Below are 21,247 nucleotides of genomic sequence, written 5' to 3'. Positions count from 1 at the left end.
GTGCTCCAGGCACGCAGCACAAGTTCCCCTGCAGCCTGTGGAGAGGCCCCTGGTGGAGCAGGCTGTCCCCCTACAGCCCATGGGTCCCACACGGAGCAGATCTCCACGCTGCAGCCCGTGGAGGAGCCCCCGGTGGAGCAGGTGGATGTGGCCTGGAGGAGGCTGCGGCCCATGGAGAGCCCCCGCAGGAGCAGGCCCCGGGCCGGAGCTGCAGCCCGTGGAGAGGAGCCCACGCAGGAGCAGGGGGTCTGGGGGGAGCTGCCGCCCGTGTGGGACCCGTGCTGGAGCAGTTTGCTCCTGGAGGATGGACCCCGTGGTATGGAGCTGTGTGGGAGCAGTGCTTGAAGAGCTGCTGCCTGTGGGCAGCCCCCACAGGCTCAGATTGGGAAGGACGGCATCCCGTGGGAGGGACCCCACGGGGAGCAGGGGCAGAGAGGGACCGTGAAGGAGCGACGGAGATGAAGCGTCAGGGACTGACCACAGCCCTCATTCCCCGTTCCCCTGCACCGGTCAAAGGGAGGAGGTAGAACAGCTTGGATGTGGGGGAAGATGTTTTTAGTTTCCTTTTAGTTCTCACTGCTGTAGCATGTTATTATTTGGCAATAAATTAATTAAATCTTCCCCAAGCTGTTTTCCCTCTGACCCTAACCCTAAAACATAATCCTAACCCTAACCCCTAACAACTGACCCTAAACCTAGCCCTAACACTTTTCGCTAACCCTAACCTCTAAACTTAACCTTAAACCCTAAATCTAACTATAATCCTAACCCCTAACCCTAAAGCTAACCTTAACCATAACCTAAACCCTAACCTTACTCCTAACCCCACTCCTAACCCCTAACACTAACCCTGACCCTAACTCCTAACCCAAAACCTTAACCCTAACCTCTATTACTTAACTCTAACACTGAGATTTTTTTATGAGGAAAGTGAGTTTCCAAGGAAACGTGCTCATCCGCAGGACATGCATATGCACATACAAGCATATATCTAAGATGGTCAGAGATGTGTATTTAAGGTCAATGCACTGGGCTGCCTTTGCTGACTGTGAAGTCTGACAAGGGCTTGGAGAGCTGCCCAAAATTATAGGGATTTAGCTACTTGTCTGGTACAGAACAGACCTGCAGTTCATAGAAGTCAGAGCTGTTTTTATGGAGAAAGAAATGCTCCAGGAGTTTTATGAGTCTCAGAAGGGACAGCTGAAGGTGTGGTGGAGCCTCTGGTTGTGCATGGCTCTTCTTTGGACAGTGCTAAACCAAGGGTACTGAGAGTCGCTTTGTACTGTTGAATTATTCAGGAGTCCTTCACAAATGACTGCAAATCAAGGAGAATGGGAGGCCCCAGGGGAAGTTCAGCAGTAAATGTTCGGTATTCAAGGAGAAAGTTAAACATACACCAGGTTTTGTAGGACTTTGGGCCAGAAAAGGATGATAGGAGACTCTCCTGATGGACACGTAGACCGCACAGTCTGGGCAGTTTCACCTCACCACTGAAAATCTTTGCAAGTGAAACTTTAGGACAATGAAAGACCTTATCCATTGCTGTGGTTTAAGCCCAGAAGGCAACTAAGCACCACATGTTCGTGCTTTCACTGCCCCAAGTGAGATGGGGGAAGAGAATTGGAAGGGCAGAAGTTAGAAACTCATGGGTTGACATAAAGACAGTCTAATACATGTGGAAAAAAAATGCAATTGCTCACCACCACCAGCCAACCGATGCCCATCCAGTCCCCAGGCAATGGCAATCCTGGCAAACTTCCCCCCAGTTTTTCTCTCTGATCACGATGCCATATGTTATGGGATATCTCTTTGGTCTGTTTGGGTCAGCTGTCCAGGCTGTGTCCCCTCCCAACGTCTTGAGCACCCCCAGTCTCCTTCCTGGCAGGACAACACGAGAAGCAAAGTCCTTGGCTCTTTGTAAGCACTGCTCTGCAAAAACCAAAAAATCAGTGTGTTATCAACACTCCTTTCATCATAAATCCAAAGCATAGCACCATACTAGCCTCTATGAAGAAAAATAACTCTATCCCAGCCAAAACCACCCCACACATAAACTCATCAAAATGAAGTAACAAGGTGGAAGAGATCAAGCACTGCTAATGTCACCTGAAAGCCACACACTGCATTGCAGCATCTATGTGACACCTACAGGGCTGTTCAGCCAGCTCTGAAGAGATGGGATTTCTTTTCTTCATCGGTATAGCAGAGCTTCCTTTCTATAGGTTGCAGTAGTCTGGACATGTCATCTTCCATTCTGCCAACCACTGGACACAGAGAAAACAAAACAAAACAAACAACAACAACAAAATACAGGTTAAAATTTCCCATTTTTGTTCCCCATATGTGTGAAGGAAGGAATGGTAACGTACTAAAATGACATTTGACCTGCCACGCAGACAAAAGCTTAGAGATGATGTTCCCAAAAGCTCTTCAGAGATGTCTTCTTGTTCAGTTTCCCAAGAGCTCACACAGCTGTGAGGACACAAAAGACCTCAGAGCTGCTGGGGCAGTACTTGTGCAGAGACAACGAGGAGAAATCATGGTGCTGTAGCCTCCAGAAAATCATCTTTCCCAGCAGCAGCTCATCACCTTCCTCTTTGAGAGGTGCCCAATGCAGGCAGCTGCATTTACTGCACAGTGGCAATTGAGACAACCTCACACCAAATGGTCCTAAGAGATGCAGCTCAGCAAGTCAGATGGCTGTGCTGAATAGCCTGGATTACTTCAGCAGGATGTTTCTGTGCCTTTTGAAATAACAGAGTTCCCTTCAAGGACGGTCGGCTGGTATTTAATGATAAATCATGTGTCAGAGACAACCTGCAAGCAAAGCACACAATAGACAAAGGATGACCCTATCTATTTATCAAGATGTCTGCTCTCTGACAGGGAAGATTGGGGAATCTTTTTTTTTTTTTTAATCCTTTCTTTTCTCTAATGTGTCCTGCTTGGATTTTTTTCCATTTTTTTTTTTCAAAACCTGACTTTGGGGACATTTCTGGTCATTGGGGCAGCGATGCTGGGGAAGGCAAACCATTTGTTGGATATTTGCTCTGAGGCCTTCAGGAAAACAGCAGCTCTGTGTTGCCAGTAGCAGAACTGCAAGCTGGCTCTGCAAGTGAGCTGAAAACTTCAGAAAAGTCTGTGCTTGTCTGTGATGCATAGGGCATTTCTTTGTGAAAGGACCAGTAAATATCTTCACACCAAATTTCAGTTTTGATGAACCATAGCATTTGCAGGCAGTAGACACACCATCTAAAAGTCATCAACCAGCACTAATTTTCGTTAGTTTTCTTTTGCTTAAACATCTGTGTTTTGTTTTTTCTTTTTTTTTCTTTTTTTTTCTTTTTTATGAAGCATCAAAGAAAGTCACCCTATAACAGCATTCCTGCGGTGAGTATAAATGTCCTTCTCATTACCCAAATGGCAGGAAGTGTCAGAAATGACATCATGCTATCACTCACTAAGCCACAGAACTGCAGTCTACGCTGCGTTGTTTTTTTTTTCCCTTGACAAATTGAAGTTCAGAGTTCCTACTACTTCTTATCTCAGTTATCGTTCGCTGTGAGCCAGAGCTCATTTTGCTCACCTTTCCATAAAATGTGAATCACGAGCAATCCAACAGCTTTCTGGAGCATCTTGTATGAAAAGAAGGTGGATCTACAGACCTAGAAGAGGGAACAAACTCATGGTCCCCTATAAATGGTCCTCAGCCAGCTTTGAAAACTCTGCTTAGTTGACCCACCCCCATGTCAGCCCATAAAATAGGGTTGACATCAAGGAACAGCTCAAGCATGTTCAGCAGGGACTACGTAGATTTTAGAGAAGCCCCAGCCAAGATAAAATCTTGGTGCTGTCAGAGGAGGATATATCATGCTGAATCCAACTGCCTGAGAGTTGCAAGGCTGCCACAGCTCCATGCCCCCAGTCCAACCAGCAGCGAGCCTAAAAACTCTTTTCCAATAGGCACACACACCCAGAGCACACTTATGCACCACTTATAGACGTATGCATGTGGCCAACCACACAGATCACAAACAGAATCAGTGGCCTCATCCTGCTTCCCTCTCTGGCTAAGCAGGATGGAGGCCCACTAGTGAGAATATATTTTATATGTATATATGGATGTGCAAGGTGGAACCTTCCTGCAGCTGGGCTCGGACACCCAGTCTGACCAGTAGCTGCCCCTGAATCCCAGTCTCCCCAGCTGCTGGCGCCCTCACTAAATTTCACTGGGAGATTAAACATAATTCCTCTGTGCAGTTTGCTTCTCTGGCACAGATTTTTTTTGGATTTGTTTTTAAAAAGAGCTGAGCAAGGCTTTTGTTAGATTAACTGGCTTTCTCATAATAAAAGCCTTGAGTAGCTGTAATTGTATACTTGGCTTTGTTTACAACAATTATATCAGCTTCTCTTTTCTTTGTAATTTATTTTCCCAGTGTTGTTATCCAGTACACGTTTATGTATTCTTTTTCTCCAAATGGGCTGATTCTTCCCCAGATGCCTAAAGTTATTACTGTGCTAATTCCTTGACTGAGCTTGCTGTGTTCTGTATCGTCTTTCTCATAACCCCCAGCAAAAAATAAGTAAAAATTAAAATGAAGAAGCAGAGGTGTACTTTCTTATGAGTAACAGTTTGGGACCAGATTCCCAGCACAAGGAATGCAGAGGGTGGATTTCCCAGATATTGTGCCCCTGTACAGAAGCTATATTCCTTTTTGCAGTTGAGATGAAAACATTTCTCAGGCTCTGACAGAAATTTTCCCTGAGTGCAGTCCACTGGGTACAACTCTGTGTTTCTGTTGTACCCACCAACACTGTGGCATTGCTTTTCACATGCTGCAGTCTGCAAATATGAAACCAGCACTGGTCTCTTTATCTTGCCATTTCTCTTTTCTGGTCTTTTCACATTGAAGTATCCAACTTGAATATTCAGGTGTTATTTGCGTGTGTAGTTACATGTATGACACCATGCCTGTATAGATAGGGACATCTGTAGATACAGATATTTAAATATATGACGTATATTTTGGAAGAGGGGAAGGGAAGATACCAAAAACATTTTACTTTCAATTTTCAATCAGAGGAAAACCATAAGCCCATATTTTAAGCCTAGTGATATGGAGAGCATCAGTTCGACTACAGTAATTAAATTTGATGTGTGTATTTCAACCCTGAGTTCAAGCCCCTAGGAACACTGCAGGTCTGCGCTCAGAATCAGCTCCTTGTACAACAGATGTCTTAAAAGCACAAATAACTACTAACGCAGGAGGAGGAAAACAAATCATCCAGAATCAAGCAGGGGACAACCTTTAACAATCCAGATCAAAACTAGTATCTCAGTTACTAAGCTGAAATCAAGTATTCAGCTTACTTGAATTTGGGGGTTTTCTCGCGTCTTCACTTCCCTCCTTCTTCTCTCCTCCAAGTCATGCCTTTCTCCCAGTCGCTCGCTTCTCCTTTTCATGGGTTTGGTTTTGTGAACACTAGCTTTAGTTCAGCACGAGCCCTTCACTGGATGAGACGACCTTGGCTCTCTGTATGCATGTGAGCACCTTGCTTCTCCCAGGGACCCTGCTACAGGCACACTTGATAGTGACTCTCCGAGCAGATCTCTGCTTCCCACCTTGTCTTGGCTCTGGCCAACACAGAGCTAATGGGATTCAGGTTTTGAGTTACTTTGGGTGTTTTTATAACATTAAAAGAATGCTTTTGAGCAACAACTTGTTTTCACTGACTGTGATCTCCTGAAAAGCACATTCAGCAGCTGCTCTCATACATCCAACTTTCTCAGGCCTTAGAAATGAAATTGCCTTTTTTTCATCGTCCAGGTCTTTGCACTCCCCCAAAACATAGCATCTGGTGAGAAAGGCCACGAGAACAACATCTGAGTCAAAATTCACTTTTTTTTTTTTTCCCCCATCATGCTTTTGAAGTTTGATCTGAAAGTTACACTTGCCAGATCTTGAACACAAAAGCCATGGGTTGCTGAAGAACTTATAGCATATCCAGTACTTTTTCTCTGTGAAACCTAAACTGTCCTGCAGTGCCTTTGGCTAACCCAGTATCAAAGTGGGCCTGCTTCTCCATCTACCTGTGGCAATCTTAGCTCTCCTAATCAAAAAGTCCTACATCTGATGTTTATTATCATGAATAATTTAAATAATATTAGCAGTTCTTAATGTCTAGGTTCAATATCCCTTGCCACATCTGTAAAATGTTCCTCATATCTCATCCTATCCAAGAAGACATGAACAACAGCTCATTGCCCTTCTACAGAGAAAGAACTTTTTTTTTAATGAATGTAAGGTTTTTACCATACTCCTATTCACTGTTCCCTTTTCTAAACTGAATCTCCCCAGTCCCACACAGATTGTTGTTCTCTAAGACCCCAAACGAGCACAGAACCTTAGTAACTCCCCACAATTTCACAAAATTCTCCTCTCCAGCTTTCAACTCTGTAATCATTGCAACAGGCTGTGGTTGGAGGCCAATATTTCTCTTTGCTTTTGTTCTTGTTTTGGGTGCATATCCAGGCCAGAAGAGCCCAAACAGGCAAGAACCAGACTGAAGTGTCCCCTCTCCCGCACAAGCCAGAGCCTCATTCTCCCAGATACAGCTATTGCCCACATCTCAGTCCAAAATGTGCTGCAAGCGAGCTGATGGCCTTGTGGAGGTAGGAATGGGATATAAATCATTCCAGATGGCTGGGAACCATTGAGACTCTGACAATCCTTAAGGAGCTGAAGAGCCTCTAAGGAAATTGGGAAATCAGCTAATGTTCCTCTGGAGCATTGAATCCTCTCCTGAACCCCATTCTGCTTGTGCCATTTATATCCTTTTTCCCTTCCCAGCAGAGCATCTTTTTGAGATAACAACCTTCCCCATGTGTTTAAACACTTCCAGACCTCCTACGTAATTACTTCATTTTCTCATGCAGGCACATGCATGTGGTTTTGGGTGATGAACAGATGCATGTCACATTTGAGGGCAAGACCCAGACTTGAAGCTGGATTTGTAGGCTTAAGTGAAAATACCAGTCTGGAAAATAGATGAAAGACTGCACTGCTTCTCTCTCCTCAGCTTGGGACTTTTATGCCTTTGAAGCAAAGGATTCATTATGTGAAAAAGTCCAAAAATTATGGTTGAGCAAGCTGTCACCCCTGTGAAAGGTGCTTACATGTGCAGACTGTCCCAGAATATGTCTCTACCAGCCCAAACTCTCATGGTAGAAAAAAAGTACAAATAATCACTCATTTTCTGGAGAAAATGATAGGCAATAGAAACACTCCTAGGGTTCATAGCACACTATAAAAATTGACAGATAAAAAAAATACACACTATTAATATGTCAAGCAGTTAGCGTTACAGCAGGGAGAAAACATCAAGCACGGGAACTAGTACCTCCAGGAGAAATGGCAAACATGAAAAACAGCAAGCTCAATTATCCTGCAGCTTGCATGAAATTTGGGGGACTGTCAGACACACTAAACACAGCAAAGGAGCAGAGGTAGGCAGCGGGATTGCAGCTTAATTTAGCTCCAAAGTGTGTCTGAGCCTTAAGATATTTGTGTAGTTTTACCTCTTCGCCTGGAAAACTCCAGTGAACAAGTTATCCAGCCATATTTCCTGCTTTTAGTTTTCCTGGCAAGGCTGCAATCATAATAGAAATTTCCTTGTCAGAAGGAATCCCAAAAGCAGTGAAATATGCAAACAGGGGAAGAGAACAGTAATTCATGGGTTTATTTTTTAAGTTCAAGAGTTCATTTGCCTCTTTTTTGGTAACAATTCTAACTATTCCCAATTTACCTGATCCCAAAACACATATGGTAGCAGAAATACTATAAGAGAAAAAGTCTGGATGGTTTTAAGGGAAAAACTATTCAAATATTACTTTGTTTTTATAAGTGTGGCTGCAGTCATCTTGTTAGCCCTGGGGAAGAGGTCCTTTTTCTTTCTCAGCCAGGCTGGGAGATGATCAGAGGGGAACCTTTGGAAGTGGTTGGGGTCCCCCATGCAAACACTCACATCTCTCTGATCTCAAGGAACCACTCTCCATAACAGATTCCAGGTGGTCAACAGAGCAATTTAAAAGTTGGCATCTCTAATTAGAAAGCACATCTTTCCATGGCGGGCAGAAGGGCTGGAGGCTCTGACAGGTCACACTGACATGCTGGCTCTTCTTCTTTGGGCAACCACTTCCACATAAGCCCTGGCTCGCCATGACCTTAGTTTTAAGCTTGTGCCTCAGAGCTCCTGCAGACACTTGGGCACTTGAAGGATGTTATTTCAGTGTGGGGCTGGCAATGACTTGCTTGGCTGTTCATAGAACAGGATCACAGAATCACCTAAGCTGGAAAAGACCTTCAAGATCATCAAGTCTGATCACCAACTTGACCTACCAAGTCCCATCACTAAACCATGTACCTCAGTGCCACATCCACAGGTCTCTTAAATAATTCTGGGGATGGGGACTCCAGCCCTGGCCTTCCAATATTTGCCCACCTTCTCTATGGTGCAACTTGGGATGGTTTCATTGTGCTCACCGAGAAGGGAGAAGAGGATCTAAAGTGAAGATCGGGAAAGACACAAGCTCACCCATCAGCTGCGAAAGATGTCGCTTCAGCCTCTAGTGCTCATAAGGCAGAGTTTTCATCCTTCATTGCTGGAAATGGCCCTTACTCTTTTTGGTCTGAGTTTACCCTTCAACTTCTCTAACTATCCTTGAATCCTCACACCCATAAGGGATGAACGAGCAAGTCCCTCACACAGTCCCCTCTCTAGAAGGCGCTCTGCAATTTCACCTTCTTCCTAGGTTCTGTTAGTGTTGTTTCACACAGCGCCACTGCTGGTGCATCCATAGGGCCCATGCAACACACAAACACAGCAGTGTTAACCTCCTTTCCTCTCCACATGGTGCACGTGCCTACATGCAAGTTGCCATGTTTTGTGCTGAGCAGAGGAGTGACAATGCCAAACAGCAGGACTCGTTGGCTCTGTCCCACGCTCTGCTCCACAGATGGTTCCAAGAAAGGAAAATAAATTCAAGTCAGCCTTTTCTAATCAAAGTGACTCTTTGAAGGAGGGCTCTGTTTTACTTTCGTATTTCACATTCCGCCTGAACAAATACATGTGATCTACAAAACAAAGGCTAACCCTTTGCAAGGTACTACAGTAAGGATCTCCCCATGTAAGTAGACTCTGGAAAAATCACTCACATGTTCAGCAAACAGATGAGATGCAGGCATCCACCTCCCAGAAACTTGCAACATACAGCTCTGTCCACAACATCCCAGAAGCCAAGGACAGCAAAGAAACACTGGAAAGGAGGACCAAGACCACTGGATGGGGAGGAAGCAGGGATCCAATTTGGCTGCTATATGAATGACTGCTCCACTGATATCAGTGACTCACACGCAGCACGTGCCTCCCAGGGTACACAAACACTGCTGTGGGACCGAACAGCCCACCTTGTCATGATCTGATACTGTTTTAAGCTGCCCTGACAGCTTCCTGGCTTTGGATTCTTTCTATTTTTGTTTTAAAGCATGTGCACATTAATAACAGTGGCTGAGATGTATGTTTTCATTATGAATGAAAATCTGTTCTCCAAAAAACTAATCAAGCAGCACACTCTTGCCTGAAGCAGTGCTTTAATAGAAGAAAAGCTTCATGTGATTGTTGCTAAAAGTCACCTCCTTCCAGTTTCATACTGCTTCCATTAATAGACTTTCCTAACACTCAGCCATGCTGATAAATGTCATTTTTCACTACAATAAGAAAGTCAGGAGGCTTTGGATGGATAGGGGTTGGTCTATTTCACATGCCATAAAATACATTTAAAAAAAGGGAGGGGGGCAGAATTCCTTCTATTATGACTTAGTCTTGTCCATCCGTCACAGGATAGTGGATTTCCCAGGCTTGTATCTTCACAGGTGCAGATCTGCATCCTGAATACCAGTCAGAGAAGGGAAATGTGTAGTGATGAGGTGATGCTGCCCCCCAAAAGCTCATGATCTAAGGGAACAGAAGATTGCTTTCTGTCGTGAATAGAAATAAATTGATCTCTTCTTCCTAAAACTAGCCTAAGTTGCTTGCTTAGCAGGGTAGCTTAATTTATAAGCATTTGTTATTTACAATATGCTGAAAGACAGAAAGAAGAGTAAATGCAAAATACTAAGTTGCCTTTATTAAAGCACTGATTTTGTTGCACTCCTTCTTGCCAGGAATGAGAGAGTTCATTTACCCTGCCACTGCCAACACACTACGCATCTTTCTAATCATGGTTATGTTTTTTTCTCTCTTCCGCATCAGGAGATAAGCGGTCCCTGGATCTGAGAGCTAAGTGTGAACTATGGAAGTGTGAACCCATTGCATTCCCTCATCTCCTCCAGTCCTCAGCTCGCACCCAGCCTACAGACACGGGCCAGAGCTAACCAGGAAGGTATTGACATGGGGTACACTTTTTCTTCCATGACCCAGTGGCCCACAATGTAATCCTGTAGCTGTTGGTACCATGTGTGGTGACGAATTTCTAGGACACCGATGCTAGGACACAACCAAGGTGTAGACTTGGTTGTGGCATACACAAGGAGGAAATTACTTGGTATGGATTGGCTCACAAAGACACACCTAACATTGAAAAAAAAAGTAAGCTGTTAAGGAGGAATGGTTTTAATCTAACAGAGGGTAGATCTAGATTGGATATTAGGAAGAAATTCTTCACTATGAGGGTGGTGAGGCACTGGTACAGGCTGCCCAGAGAAGCTGTGGATGCCCCATCCCTGGAGATGTTCAAGGCCAGGCTGGATGGGGCTTTGGGCAGCCTGAGCTAGTGGGAGGTGTCCCTGCCCATGGCAGGGGGGTTAGAATTAAATGATCTTTAAGGTCCCCTCCAACCCAAACCATTCAATGACTCTATGACTCTAAGTGCTTAGAGCCACTTTTAGCTCTGCTGTGGGTCAAAAGAGCTGTTCTTGATTTAATTGTAGTGAAACACTCAATTTCTCCCACAGCTTGTCTGTGGTTATTCACTACATGTTCATGGCATGATATAAGAAACCTGCTTAAAGCACCGTCCAAGGGGAAGTATTCCATCACTTGTGGAAACTGTTTTCTCAGACAAGACCACTTACTAAATCCAGCCCATGAATAGTTTCCATCTCTCTGAAACGCCTTTTCTCTGCTGGTTTACTACTGATCTAAGTTGCTTTGCTCAAAAACGTGCTCAAAAAGTCAGAAATGTGGGCCAATACAGGTGAATTTAAAGGCAGAGCCCACAGCCCCCCCAGGACCTACAAACACAAATGGAGAAACATGCACCTTGGATTTTGCCCAGCCTTGATATAGATGCTAGCAAAGAGGAGGTTTGTTCAGGTAGAACCTATACCTTTGCCTGCTCGCCTGTTAGGGCATCACATACCCAAATTTTTCTCACTTCACTACTATTTTTTTTTTCTGGAAAAAAATAGAGAATTTGATAAAAAGCAGATTCATGGTAAGCAATGCTCATGGGACATCACCACACAGTGCCAGCAGGCCTGGCATAACCATCCTGGTGCATCTGTTTTCCTCATTTCCAAGAAGCACACCCTAATTCTGTATCCTCATCTGAAACTGCCCATGAGACGAGACACTCCAGATTTTGGATTTGTTTTCCTCACAGCGGAAATAAAACCGGCCTGAAGGACAATGAGCAAGCATTGGTTATTGTAAAATCTCTTTCCACGGTGTTTGCCATTTCTGTGGTTTCACCTGCTGGCCACATGAAAGAAGACAATCCTCTCTGTGCAGCCAGAAGAATTACCCAGCGGAGTACAAAAACTCTTTCAGTAACATGCTTTTATCACTCCAGCAACGGCAGTTTATCTACAGCATAAATACTTAATACAAAGGCAGGGAAATGTCAGGGACACCACAAGGTAATCATCTAAAGAACCAAGAGCTGTTGCTGCTGCTGAATCCAGTGGCAAAAGAAACAAACACACACACACAAATCCTTTTCAAAAGAGCTATCTGCTGCAAATTAGTTGTGAGAGATAAGGTTAAGGAGAAAAGAAGCAGAAAGAAATGAACACAGTCAATTATAAACCTCTTCAAATATATTAAAAAAAAGAGAAAAAAACTTTCAGAGAACAATATCCAAAAAGACTATTAAAAATTTTAAAACTTTGAAAACCAAACTAAAACTCACAGAAATCAATGCATCATACTGAAAATTTTCATTTCAGTGCAGTTCATTTCCCATCTTTTAAAGGAAAGAGGCTGTCTGAGAAAATAAGATTCTGAGAGCAGAGGAACGAGGGGAGAGTTTGCACAGATTCTCTGATACCTAATAAATGCCAAATTTTTCTCCAGTCTGTCCTCAGAATGAATATTGGTAGGGTTTCACCCTTCCATTTAGCTATCTACTTTTATTATGTTTGTAGGGCCTTGTCTTTTCATCTGCTTCTCCGGTGCCAAATGTCACTGAGATGGGGCTAGTTTCAAAGTTCTGGCCATTCCCTACATGAAAAAAAATAAAAAATGTAATCTTTCCCCCCAAAGTTAGCCACCCTTCAAAAAGATCATTAAAATGTATAATGCTATTGTAATTAATGTCCCCTTCCTTCCAACCTCTTCCTGTCATTCTTTCAACCTGTACACTGGAAGAGCAAGTGCTTGACTGTACAAGTAACTAATAGCCACTCCACAAAGAAATCCTGTTGCATGGTCATTTATACATGTTCCTCTTCTGAAACAGATTGCAGGTATGTGCGGCTGAATTTAGTATATTAATAGTGCCGGATTAGACACTGTGCAGTAGAAGGTGTGCTGCTGCCAAAAATGACTAACAGAGAAGCCAAGACATCAATTAAACTGTCGGGTGCTATTAGGAGGATCTTCCTGATTTAAAGCAATCCTGTCAGAATGCGTCCGCTATCATAACCAGAGCAAAACAAAAGAAGAAACACAGCTAAACATCAGGCTCCCAATACAATTTGCTGCCCCAAGTGTCTATGGAGCACTTGAAATATTGTTCACTGGATTCCAAGGAGAAAGTTGAGGTCCAAATACGCAAATGTAGAGCTCATCTACAGGAGGAAAAATGACCTATTTTGCTGATTTCTGTCTAGTATGAAACCTGATCTGATGTTGCACTGTTATTGGCAAATGACCTTTAAAAATAAAACAGAAGTGACTTTTCCAAGTCATTTGTAGTCTCTATGAAGTGGAAGGATTTGAGATGAATGACTGGTAACAGGAGATTGATTCGGGCACTAAGTAAACATAAGTGGATGGAAAAAAACAGCAAAATGAAAAGAAAAATGGATTATCAGGGAGCCTGACAGGAACAAGACAATGCCAAGAAAACAAATGAAATGTAATAATGAAATCAAGTTTTGCCTGTGATGCTTCAGTCTATGCCGAAATAAGGTTTATTGCACTTGGCAGTGAACTGCAGAAGAAGGGAAGTACAGCAGTTTGAGCGGAGCTTTTTCTGTTTTCTCTGGTCTCATATGAATTTGTCTTCAGCAGAGCATGACAAGGAAGATGCATTTCCTAGAAGCACCATGTGCATCTTCTAGCTGAAAATAAATACTGGAGAATTGCAAGCTAGTTTCTGATCAAAGTTCATTCAAAGTGCCTCCCATTTCCTTACAGGCATAGCAATCAGCATTGCAGGGGTGATTTTACTGTCTCAGCCAAGAAGGACAGCAGCTTAGTTGGCTCATGCACCCTGGTAGCCCCAAGGAACACCATTCATCAGCCGCAAACCACAAGGCCGCTTTCTCAGGGAACCACGCTGGTGCCGAGAGGCCCTGACCGCCTCTCCGTCCACTAAAGTGAACATGATGTTAACGCCAGCATGAAAAAGAACTTGCCATTTCAAAGCCAATCCAGTCTCTGCCATGGCAGAAGCAAAACCATCTCACAGAAGCTGGCCTGTCACCAGTCAGCTTTGAGATTTTGTCTGTATTTGCCAGGAGAAACAACAGAGTCAGACGAGTTTGACCACAACAATCTGCATAAACACCCTAGTGTGAAAGTACCCGGGGAAAGGCTGACCTTAAGAGGAATTATGCAGCAGGATTTCCAAGCTGAGAGTTGCAACAGACGCAACTGAAAACAGCCCCAGTTCGCCGGGTGGAGATAAGGAGCACGTTTTAAACGCTGCACGGAAAGTCTGTGACCTTGTTATTGTGAGGAAACAGGGGTCTGACCCCAAACCCCTCAAAGTCAACAGAACAACCTGAGATGTTACTGGGTCATCAAAATGAAGGCAACTACAAGGCTTAGCTGGATCCTCCTTGCGCTCTGCCACAAAATATGCAGAGGCTGTGACAAGACACCTACTTGCAGAAGTTTGTAATCCTTATATTTATTATATATTTGATTGCTTATATAATTATATATAATATAAATGATTGTCTAATCCGCAGAGGATATGTCAACTCTATCTAAAGCAGGGTGAGCAAGCACCCTGTCTTTCACTTTTTTTTTTTTCCTGCAAAGAGCAATCTATTGCCTTGGCAAATCAAATGCAGAAAGCTGCATGTCTTTTTTCTTTTTTGAAGAAATATTTTCATATTTTCTCTTCTCAAAAATCAGTCTTGAAGTTCTTTCAGTGAGCACTGAGACATCTGTCTTGCGTAGGTTCAGCTGCCACCTTTGCAAATTACTTGTCATGTGTATTTGTTCTATAAGACGAATCATTAGAGGTTTTTTGGTTAATGCTATATTTATCAGCACAGAAGGGAATCTCCCAGCTCTGTGAAAACTTCATCATAAAGCAAATCTGAGCAACAGTGCTGAAACATATCTTTCTTTTCCCTCTTGAGGCATGGACGCCTTAAAATGAGAGCTTCCCAGCTTTGTTACAGATGTCAGCACAGTAATTCAGGTTTGCAGGAGACTCTCTCTCCCTCTAAGCACCTTGGATTGTGGGATACAAAGCTCACATGCTTCTCAATTGTTACCAAAGCTGTGACACACACTGGTTAACAATTCCAGATGCTTACAGTAAAAGATTTTGCTTTGTCATTTGAAATAATTCAATAGAAAAATCAGTTGCTTTCCAGTAATGCTAGAAAGATACACATATTGCATTTTCTTCATTAAAAAGTGTGCAAACCTGCTCATATCTCCTCTTTGTTCATGTCCTCTCACTGCTGTCCACATGCACATGGAGAGCTCTTGCACTACCCTTTTACTTTTGTTGAAATAATAAGGTTTTGACCTATTGTGTTCCAATTAGACACTAACAGCACTTCAGAGACTGACGTACTTCATCATTTAAGATGTATTATAGCTGCATTCTTGCCTTTCATCCCAAAGGCACTCCACACGACAACCACTGATATTTATATACTTGGTTTACAAAATAAAACTCGAAAGTACATATTTCAAATAGAATCCAACTCAGAGAGAGGAGCCTGTTTTGTATGGCTTATTAATAAAACAGGACAAATGGTTTTGTGTATGCTAGACTCCACAAGATAGGTCTGAGAAGCCAAAGCCATTTCGTGACCTTCAAGAAAGCTTGAAATTAAAGCAAAGAATAAAAGACACAAAAGTTTCAGGAAAGGGAAGAGGTTTGCATGTTATTCAGAAAAACAGAACGTAACCATTTTTTTTCTTCTATCTTGGCACAAACCCTCATGTTTTTCAGATGGGCTTATGAAGACAGGGAGAGAAAATCTGATGACTTGGAAAACCACTTTGTTTATTCTGAACAGCGAGATGATCAGTGCATCTCTGGCTGTTAGACCAGGCTCCCTGCAGGGGAAGTCAAAGCATGGTGTGTGTTCTGAAGCCTACACTACTGGAAGGTAGAAATTAAGCTGCTCATTGGTTTTCTTTGCTCATTTCTTCTTTGCTACGTCACCTGCCATGTCTTAACTCAGGATTCAATCTTCTGTGCCATTCCATTTCATGGTTTTCATCAACACATCCTTCTGGCATGGCATTCTCTGCAAATCTTGGACTTGTCCATTAGTGAATTCCAGTTTGTAGCAACCAGGCAATTTGCAAAATTAAATGAAAATCAAACTCAAGAAAGACTCTGGATTTTGGATGTGAATCTTGTGAGGCATCTGAACATTCACTGGGTTGCATTCATATCAGAGCGGAGTGGACTGACTGCAGAGCATCATTATCTCTGATTCAGCTTTTATTACCATTCGTTACTGTATTCTGAGCAGAACTTGCACAGAAAATTATTCCAAGAATGGCTGCAAACTCTGACATTTTGCTACAGAATGTCACTGCCATTTCAGGAGCCTGTGTCTGCCAGAAGTCAAAGACAGCTTTTCCATTGAGATTATTAGCAGGGAGAGGAATATCCTCTAGTGCAACAAAGCATAGGCGGGATAAATAAATACTAGCCAAATGCAGGTAGATCAAGAGTAATGGGCAGCCTGGGATGATGTCCAGAGAGAACTAAGGTAGTGAGATGAGACTGACAGTCATGCTCATGGCATATCATAATTCTGCTTTGGGAATGATGATGCCCACAAAGTATTTGGTTAAAATCAGGAAAGGAGCCCATACTTCCTGGAAGGGGCTTGATTCAAGAAGACGTGCATGTAAGCTTCGAAAAGTTTGGCGATTTGAGGTTATGCCTAATATTGATGGTACAGGACACACGGAGGATGATATAAAAGAGGACAGGAGTCAGAATAGAGCTTGTCTAAGCTAGCCAGAAGCCGCTAGTTTGGGTCCAGAGGCTAAAAGGTGCATAAACTTGGTGCTGTATGCAAGTAAATGTGCCCCATGGACAGGCAATGACACGTGAGTGGACCAAATTATGAATGCCTTACATGGAAGAAAAGCCTTTAGACAAAGTAATCACTCCAATTGCAACTCATTATGTCCAGTGGAAGGGTGGGATGGGATTTGCCATCCAACCCCTTAAAAGGAGCAAACATTTTTTATAGCTAGTTTTAAGTATCACTGCAAATACAACACACTAAATGACAACAGTCTAAAGCTCAACATCTAGACCTTGATTAACTAACAAAAATAACATTCTTTAAAGCTCCAAAGAACATGTTCTTTGCTGTCCCGATAAAGTGAGATAACTTTTGTAACAGACACTGTATAGATCTGCAGGTCACTCAGAAATGAAACCAGCTTCAGCTCCACTGCTGTATTTTAGAGAAGTCCAGAGCAAGGGGTCTTGACAAGCTAAAGCAGTTACACAATTCTTGCAGAGCATGCATTTAAGATATTTTCTGCAGCAGGAGCAGTAAGTGAAAACATTAAGTTAGATTCTGATTCCTGATCAAAGGATTACAGAATTTAAGCTGTAATACATCTGATCTTCTGTAAAGGAAAAAAAGGAGGGTGGGGTGGAAGAAATAAAGACAAGAAATCACTCCTGATTGCTCATATAATATATGCTGCTTCTCCTTTTTGGCCTGATTCACTACAGCCATGATGTTTAAGAGATCAGACTATTCATGCACTTTTCAATCCTCCTCTAATAAATTTTAACTCGCCAATCAATCTCACTGAAGAGCTGATGTTTCCAGGATGTTACATTGGTACAAGTTTTTTGAAAATTGGCATCTGGATAGAGGAGAGCAGTCCAGAAAGCGTTCTTGCTGCCTGTTATAAGCTGTGCTTGGCAGCAGCTGGCAACCCATCAGCACAAGTGTGCTGGCTGCCTGACGAGCATGGATGCAGCTCATCATTACCTAAAGGCATCATAGATGACAGAGGGGAAGCTGCCTATAAAGGAAACAGGACATGAGCCAGGCTTTTTTAGGAAATGAGGCTTAATTAGCTCTGCTGTTTATTAAACACCTTGTTTTATAGGACATGGAAGTACTTGTGGTGTGTCCTGTCATGGTCCTTCTAACGCCAGGCAGCACAATTTGGAAAAAGAGGAGCGTAAAATGTGATAAGAGGCATGGAGGGCAAATGTGATTAACCAGGCCCAGCAACCAGTTCCTGCAAGATGGGAAATGACTCCTTTGATGAGGAAATAAGGAAAGAGCTAGCAGCTATTTGTTTTCCATTTGTTATGAGAATGAAGGTGTATCAGGTAAATATCAGGATTGTACAAAAGCCAGATTTTATTTGGTTGTTGCATTGTGGGTTTTTTTTTTTTTTGTTAATCTTTTGAGTGATCTGGTAACAGTGTGACTTTTTAGTTGCTTGCTTATCACAGTTTGTGGTGACCAGCCATCTCCATCAACAGGAACCCTGATGCTGGCCTGGAACAAGACAGGTTGGAGGAGTCTCACAGCAGCATAACTGCTCTTCCAGGGCAGAGCTTTCACACCTCACCTGTACCCCCAGACTCTTAGTATCAAAGCCGAAAAAGTGTACAATAAGTAACCAACCTGTAAAAGTGCCAGCCACAGGTCAAAACTGGGGATGGATCAAATTCACTGGAGAGATTCAGAAGCATGCGGAGTAACTAGTAACAATGGTGTTTTCTCCACGTGAGCAGACCCTACAGAAAAAATAAATATATTGTTGACTCAGTGAAACATTTACTTTCTGACAAAGAAACAAAGTGGTGTGGGTGGTCAGAAATTCTACGTGTATTTAGTGATGATATACTCCGCCATTTGACTTAAAAGTTATTTACATGCTTTATGTCCTTGCTCTCTTTAAAGCATCCCAAGTCAGACTTCATCCATGTGATCACATGCAATATCTTAAATAGAAAAGGGACAAAGTTGTCTCAGCTAGTGAACCAAACATGCCCTGACCCGGAAGCCAAATTCAGATAAAATAACTACATCCATACCATGGAATACAGTCTTCCAAAAACAGGCTGGCCACATCCAAATTCACTTTTGGGACAGTAGGGAATTCTCTATCTGTACACACCACCATATCACCACTGCCAGCAGCCCTCATTTCAGTACAGGACAGCAAAGGACAGCAACTCTTTTAGTGAAGAGGTCTTTATAATGAAAAGTCAGGGGACCACAAGAGCAAGCAGGCACCTGTCATACTACCAGCAATGACTCACCTACACAGCAGTAAGCAACTAGTCTGTCTGTTGTGTTTGGATTTTCTCTGGGAAGTCTTTGTACCTCACTCGTGAAGATCCTCAATGTGCAGGTCCAGTGTGGGAGGGGTGGATTTTTCCCTGCACAATTTATCAGCTTCTTCTCATAGATAGAGCAGAAGGTTATTGGAAAAATCTGCCTTGCTCCATTTGACTTTTTTTTTTTTAATATATGCATACGTGCCAGAACATTCATTTATTTTGCACAGGTTGAGTAAGACCAGTTTGATGTCTCTTAGGGAGAAAGGCTTATCTACCATCACTACATAGAGGCTTTTGATCTTTACCCACACAGGTCCAGCAAGCAAATAATTGTTTAACAATCCACAGTGACCCAGAAGCCTTGCTGAGGAACAAAGAACATGACTGCCCTAACCCCAAATATTACCCACAGACCAAGGACTGCAACTAAATTCCTTAGGGACTGGGCCAAGCCTCCAGTTAGAAGCAGCATCCCACACAGCCTTGGCTGTGTGGCATGCAAAGCAAGTCCTCCCTTGCCACAGGGCTGTAGAAATATCAGACACTGCCAGAACAGCCTCTGACGGGGACAGGACAGCAAGGATGCCCAGAGCTTGTGGGAAGAGGGAGCAGCAATACAACCAAATAACCAAGCTATAGCAGAGGCACCTGGGCATCTCACTAACCCCACTGGGTTACTTTTCAATCTTTAAAATGGAAAAACAAACGTCAGCCATCTGTTAGCAACTCCTCCAGCGAGACAGAGCAGAGGGGTTCATTAAATCAGGCAACGGCTTAAAAAAAATAAACCCACCTAAACAGCCTAATAGTGTACCAGAACAAACAAGATAATGATTTCAAAATGCCCAGCCAAAGGTTAATGAGCTGCACGCAAAATCGGGGGAAGGCAGGGAACCAGGGAGGAGGTGAGGGAGATGGATGCTGGCAAAGGCATGGGTGTAGATCTCAGTGGAGAGCAGATAGCCCAGGAATGCATCTCCGTGTACCCAGATGAAGGGTCTGAAATGACCCACACGGTCTCCAGCTTTGCCACGTCTGAAATAAACCGTGAATTGCAGCAGGCACCTTGCAGCACTAGACAGACAAGGCAGTCCTGCGGCAGAGCCAGCCCAAGTGCTCACACACGTGCCCAGTCTGTAGGTTTCTCTGTAAGTTCTGGTACATGTTTGAAGTTGGGCAGGTGTTTACGGATACTTACACTACGGATTTAAACTGTTCTACTCCAAAAGCTCCCTGGCCCACTCAGTGCTGTGACTGAGCTGACACCCTTATGCAATAACCAAGTTAGCATGCTGTGAAGGGGAACTGGAAGTGAAACCAATTCGAGTCAAATCTGGGAACATTTAATTAAGCAAAATAACAGTTTGGAAGGGCAGTTGAGAGACCAGCCTTCACCAGGGGCAGTGTTGAAACAAGTCTCACCCTGTTTCAGTGCATACAGTAACAGGTCAGCTGCACTGTGGCTTCCTTTCAGTTGCTGAAGCCCAAACCCACTCCGTGCAACAGGGCTTTAGATTCACCCCCTGTATGAATAATAGATAGAGGGCCCTACATAGCAAAAATAATCTATGTAAAGTGCATTTGTAGTATCATGAAATCATATGAATAAAATTTGCCAGTAGAATAAAAGTGCAAACTACTCTGAACTGAGAAGCCACCGCATTGGAGAGCTGACAGGAGGAGGACAGGTCTTGAAGAGGAAAGGGTAGGATATGACTGTCATAACAAAGTAAGGCAGCAGGAAATGCTCTCCAAATTTTTTCATTTAAGAAAATGTCTCTTTGCTTTGAAGGCAGGCTTTAAGCTAGGTTAACCAGGCGGTGCTGCCCTGGCTTTGCATCACACCACCCCTGGGTTTTAGTCAAGCAGGCCAGCCTGACCAGTTAGCACATCAGGGATCACGGAATGGTTCAGGTTGGAGAAGACCTTCAAGATTATCAAGCCCAATCATCTACCTGACCTACTGAGTCCCATCACATACAATCATTTAGGTTTGTCTGATGGCTCAAACTAAGCTACTTTATACCAAGAATTGTTGGGCACCCAGTCCCTCAGAGGAGACATTCAAACCCACAATTTAATGCTGACAAGCCAAGGCCTGGGGCACCCAATGTAACTGTCAAAGGGATAGACTGCCCTTTGCCCTTCCTTCTCAGCTGGGGAACAGATTAAATGAAACTGGCTGTGAGATGACATCCCACTTTATATTTCCCATGTGCCTGCACATAACGTAATCAGACCCAAGCGCATGCTTAA

The 21,247-nt window shown here is 43.3% G+C and overlaps 1 long non-coding RNA gene across 1 annotated transcript in view; it reads right to left on the bottom strand.

Moving 5' to 3' along the window:
* Positions 1–21,247, bottom strand: part of LOC125180109 (uncharacterized) — a 69,382-nt gene that overhangs the window by 27,437 nt on the left and 20,698 nt on the right. The window contains exons 4-6 of the long non-coding RNA XR_007158369.2: positions 18,330–18,442; positions 2,150–2,264; positions 1,701–1,929 (exon numbers count right to left, since the gene is read on the bottom strand). This is a non-coding gene — a long non-coding RNA (uncharacterized lncRNA). The remainder of the gene's footprint in view (positions 1–1,700; positions 1,930–2,149; positions 2,265–18,329; positions 18,443–21,247) is intronic.

Source organism: Anser cygnoides, chromosome 3, assembly GCF_040182565.1.
Source record: "Anser cygnoides isolate HZ-2024a breed goose chromosome 3, Taihu_goose_T2T_genome, whole genome shotgun sequence".
NCBI lineage: Eukaryota > Metazoa > Chordata > Aves > Anseriformes > Anatidae > Anser > Anser cygnoides.
This window is presented reverse-complemented; position numbering and strand designations above follow the sequence as displayed.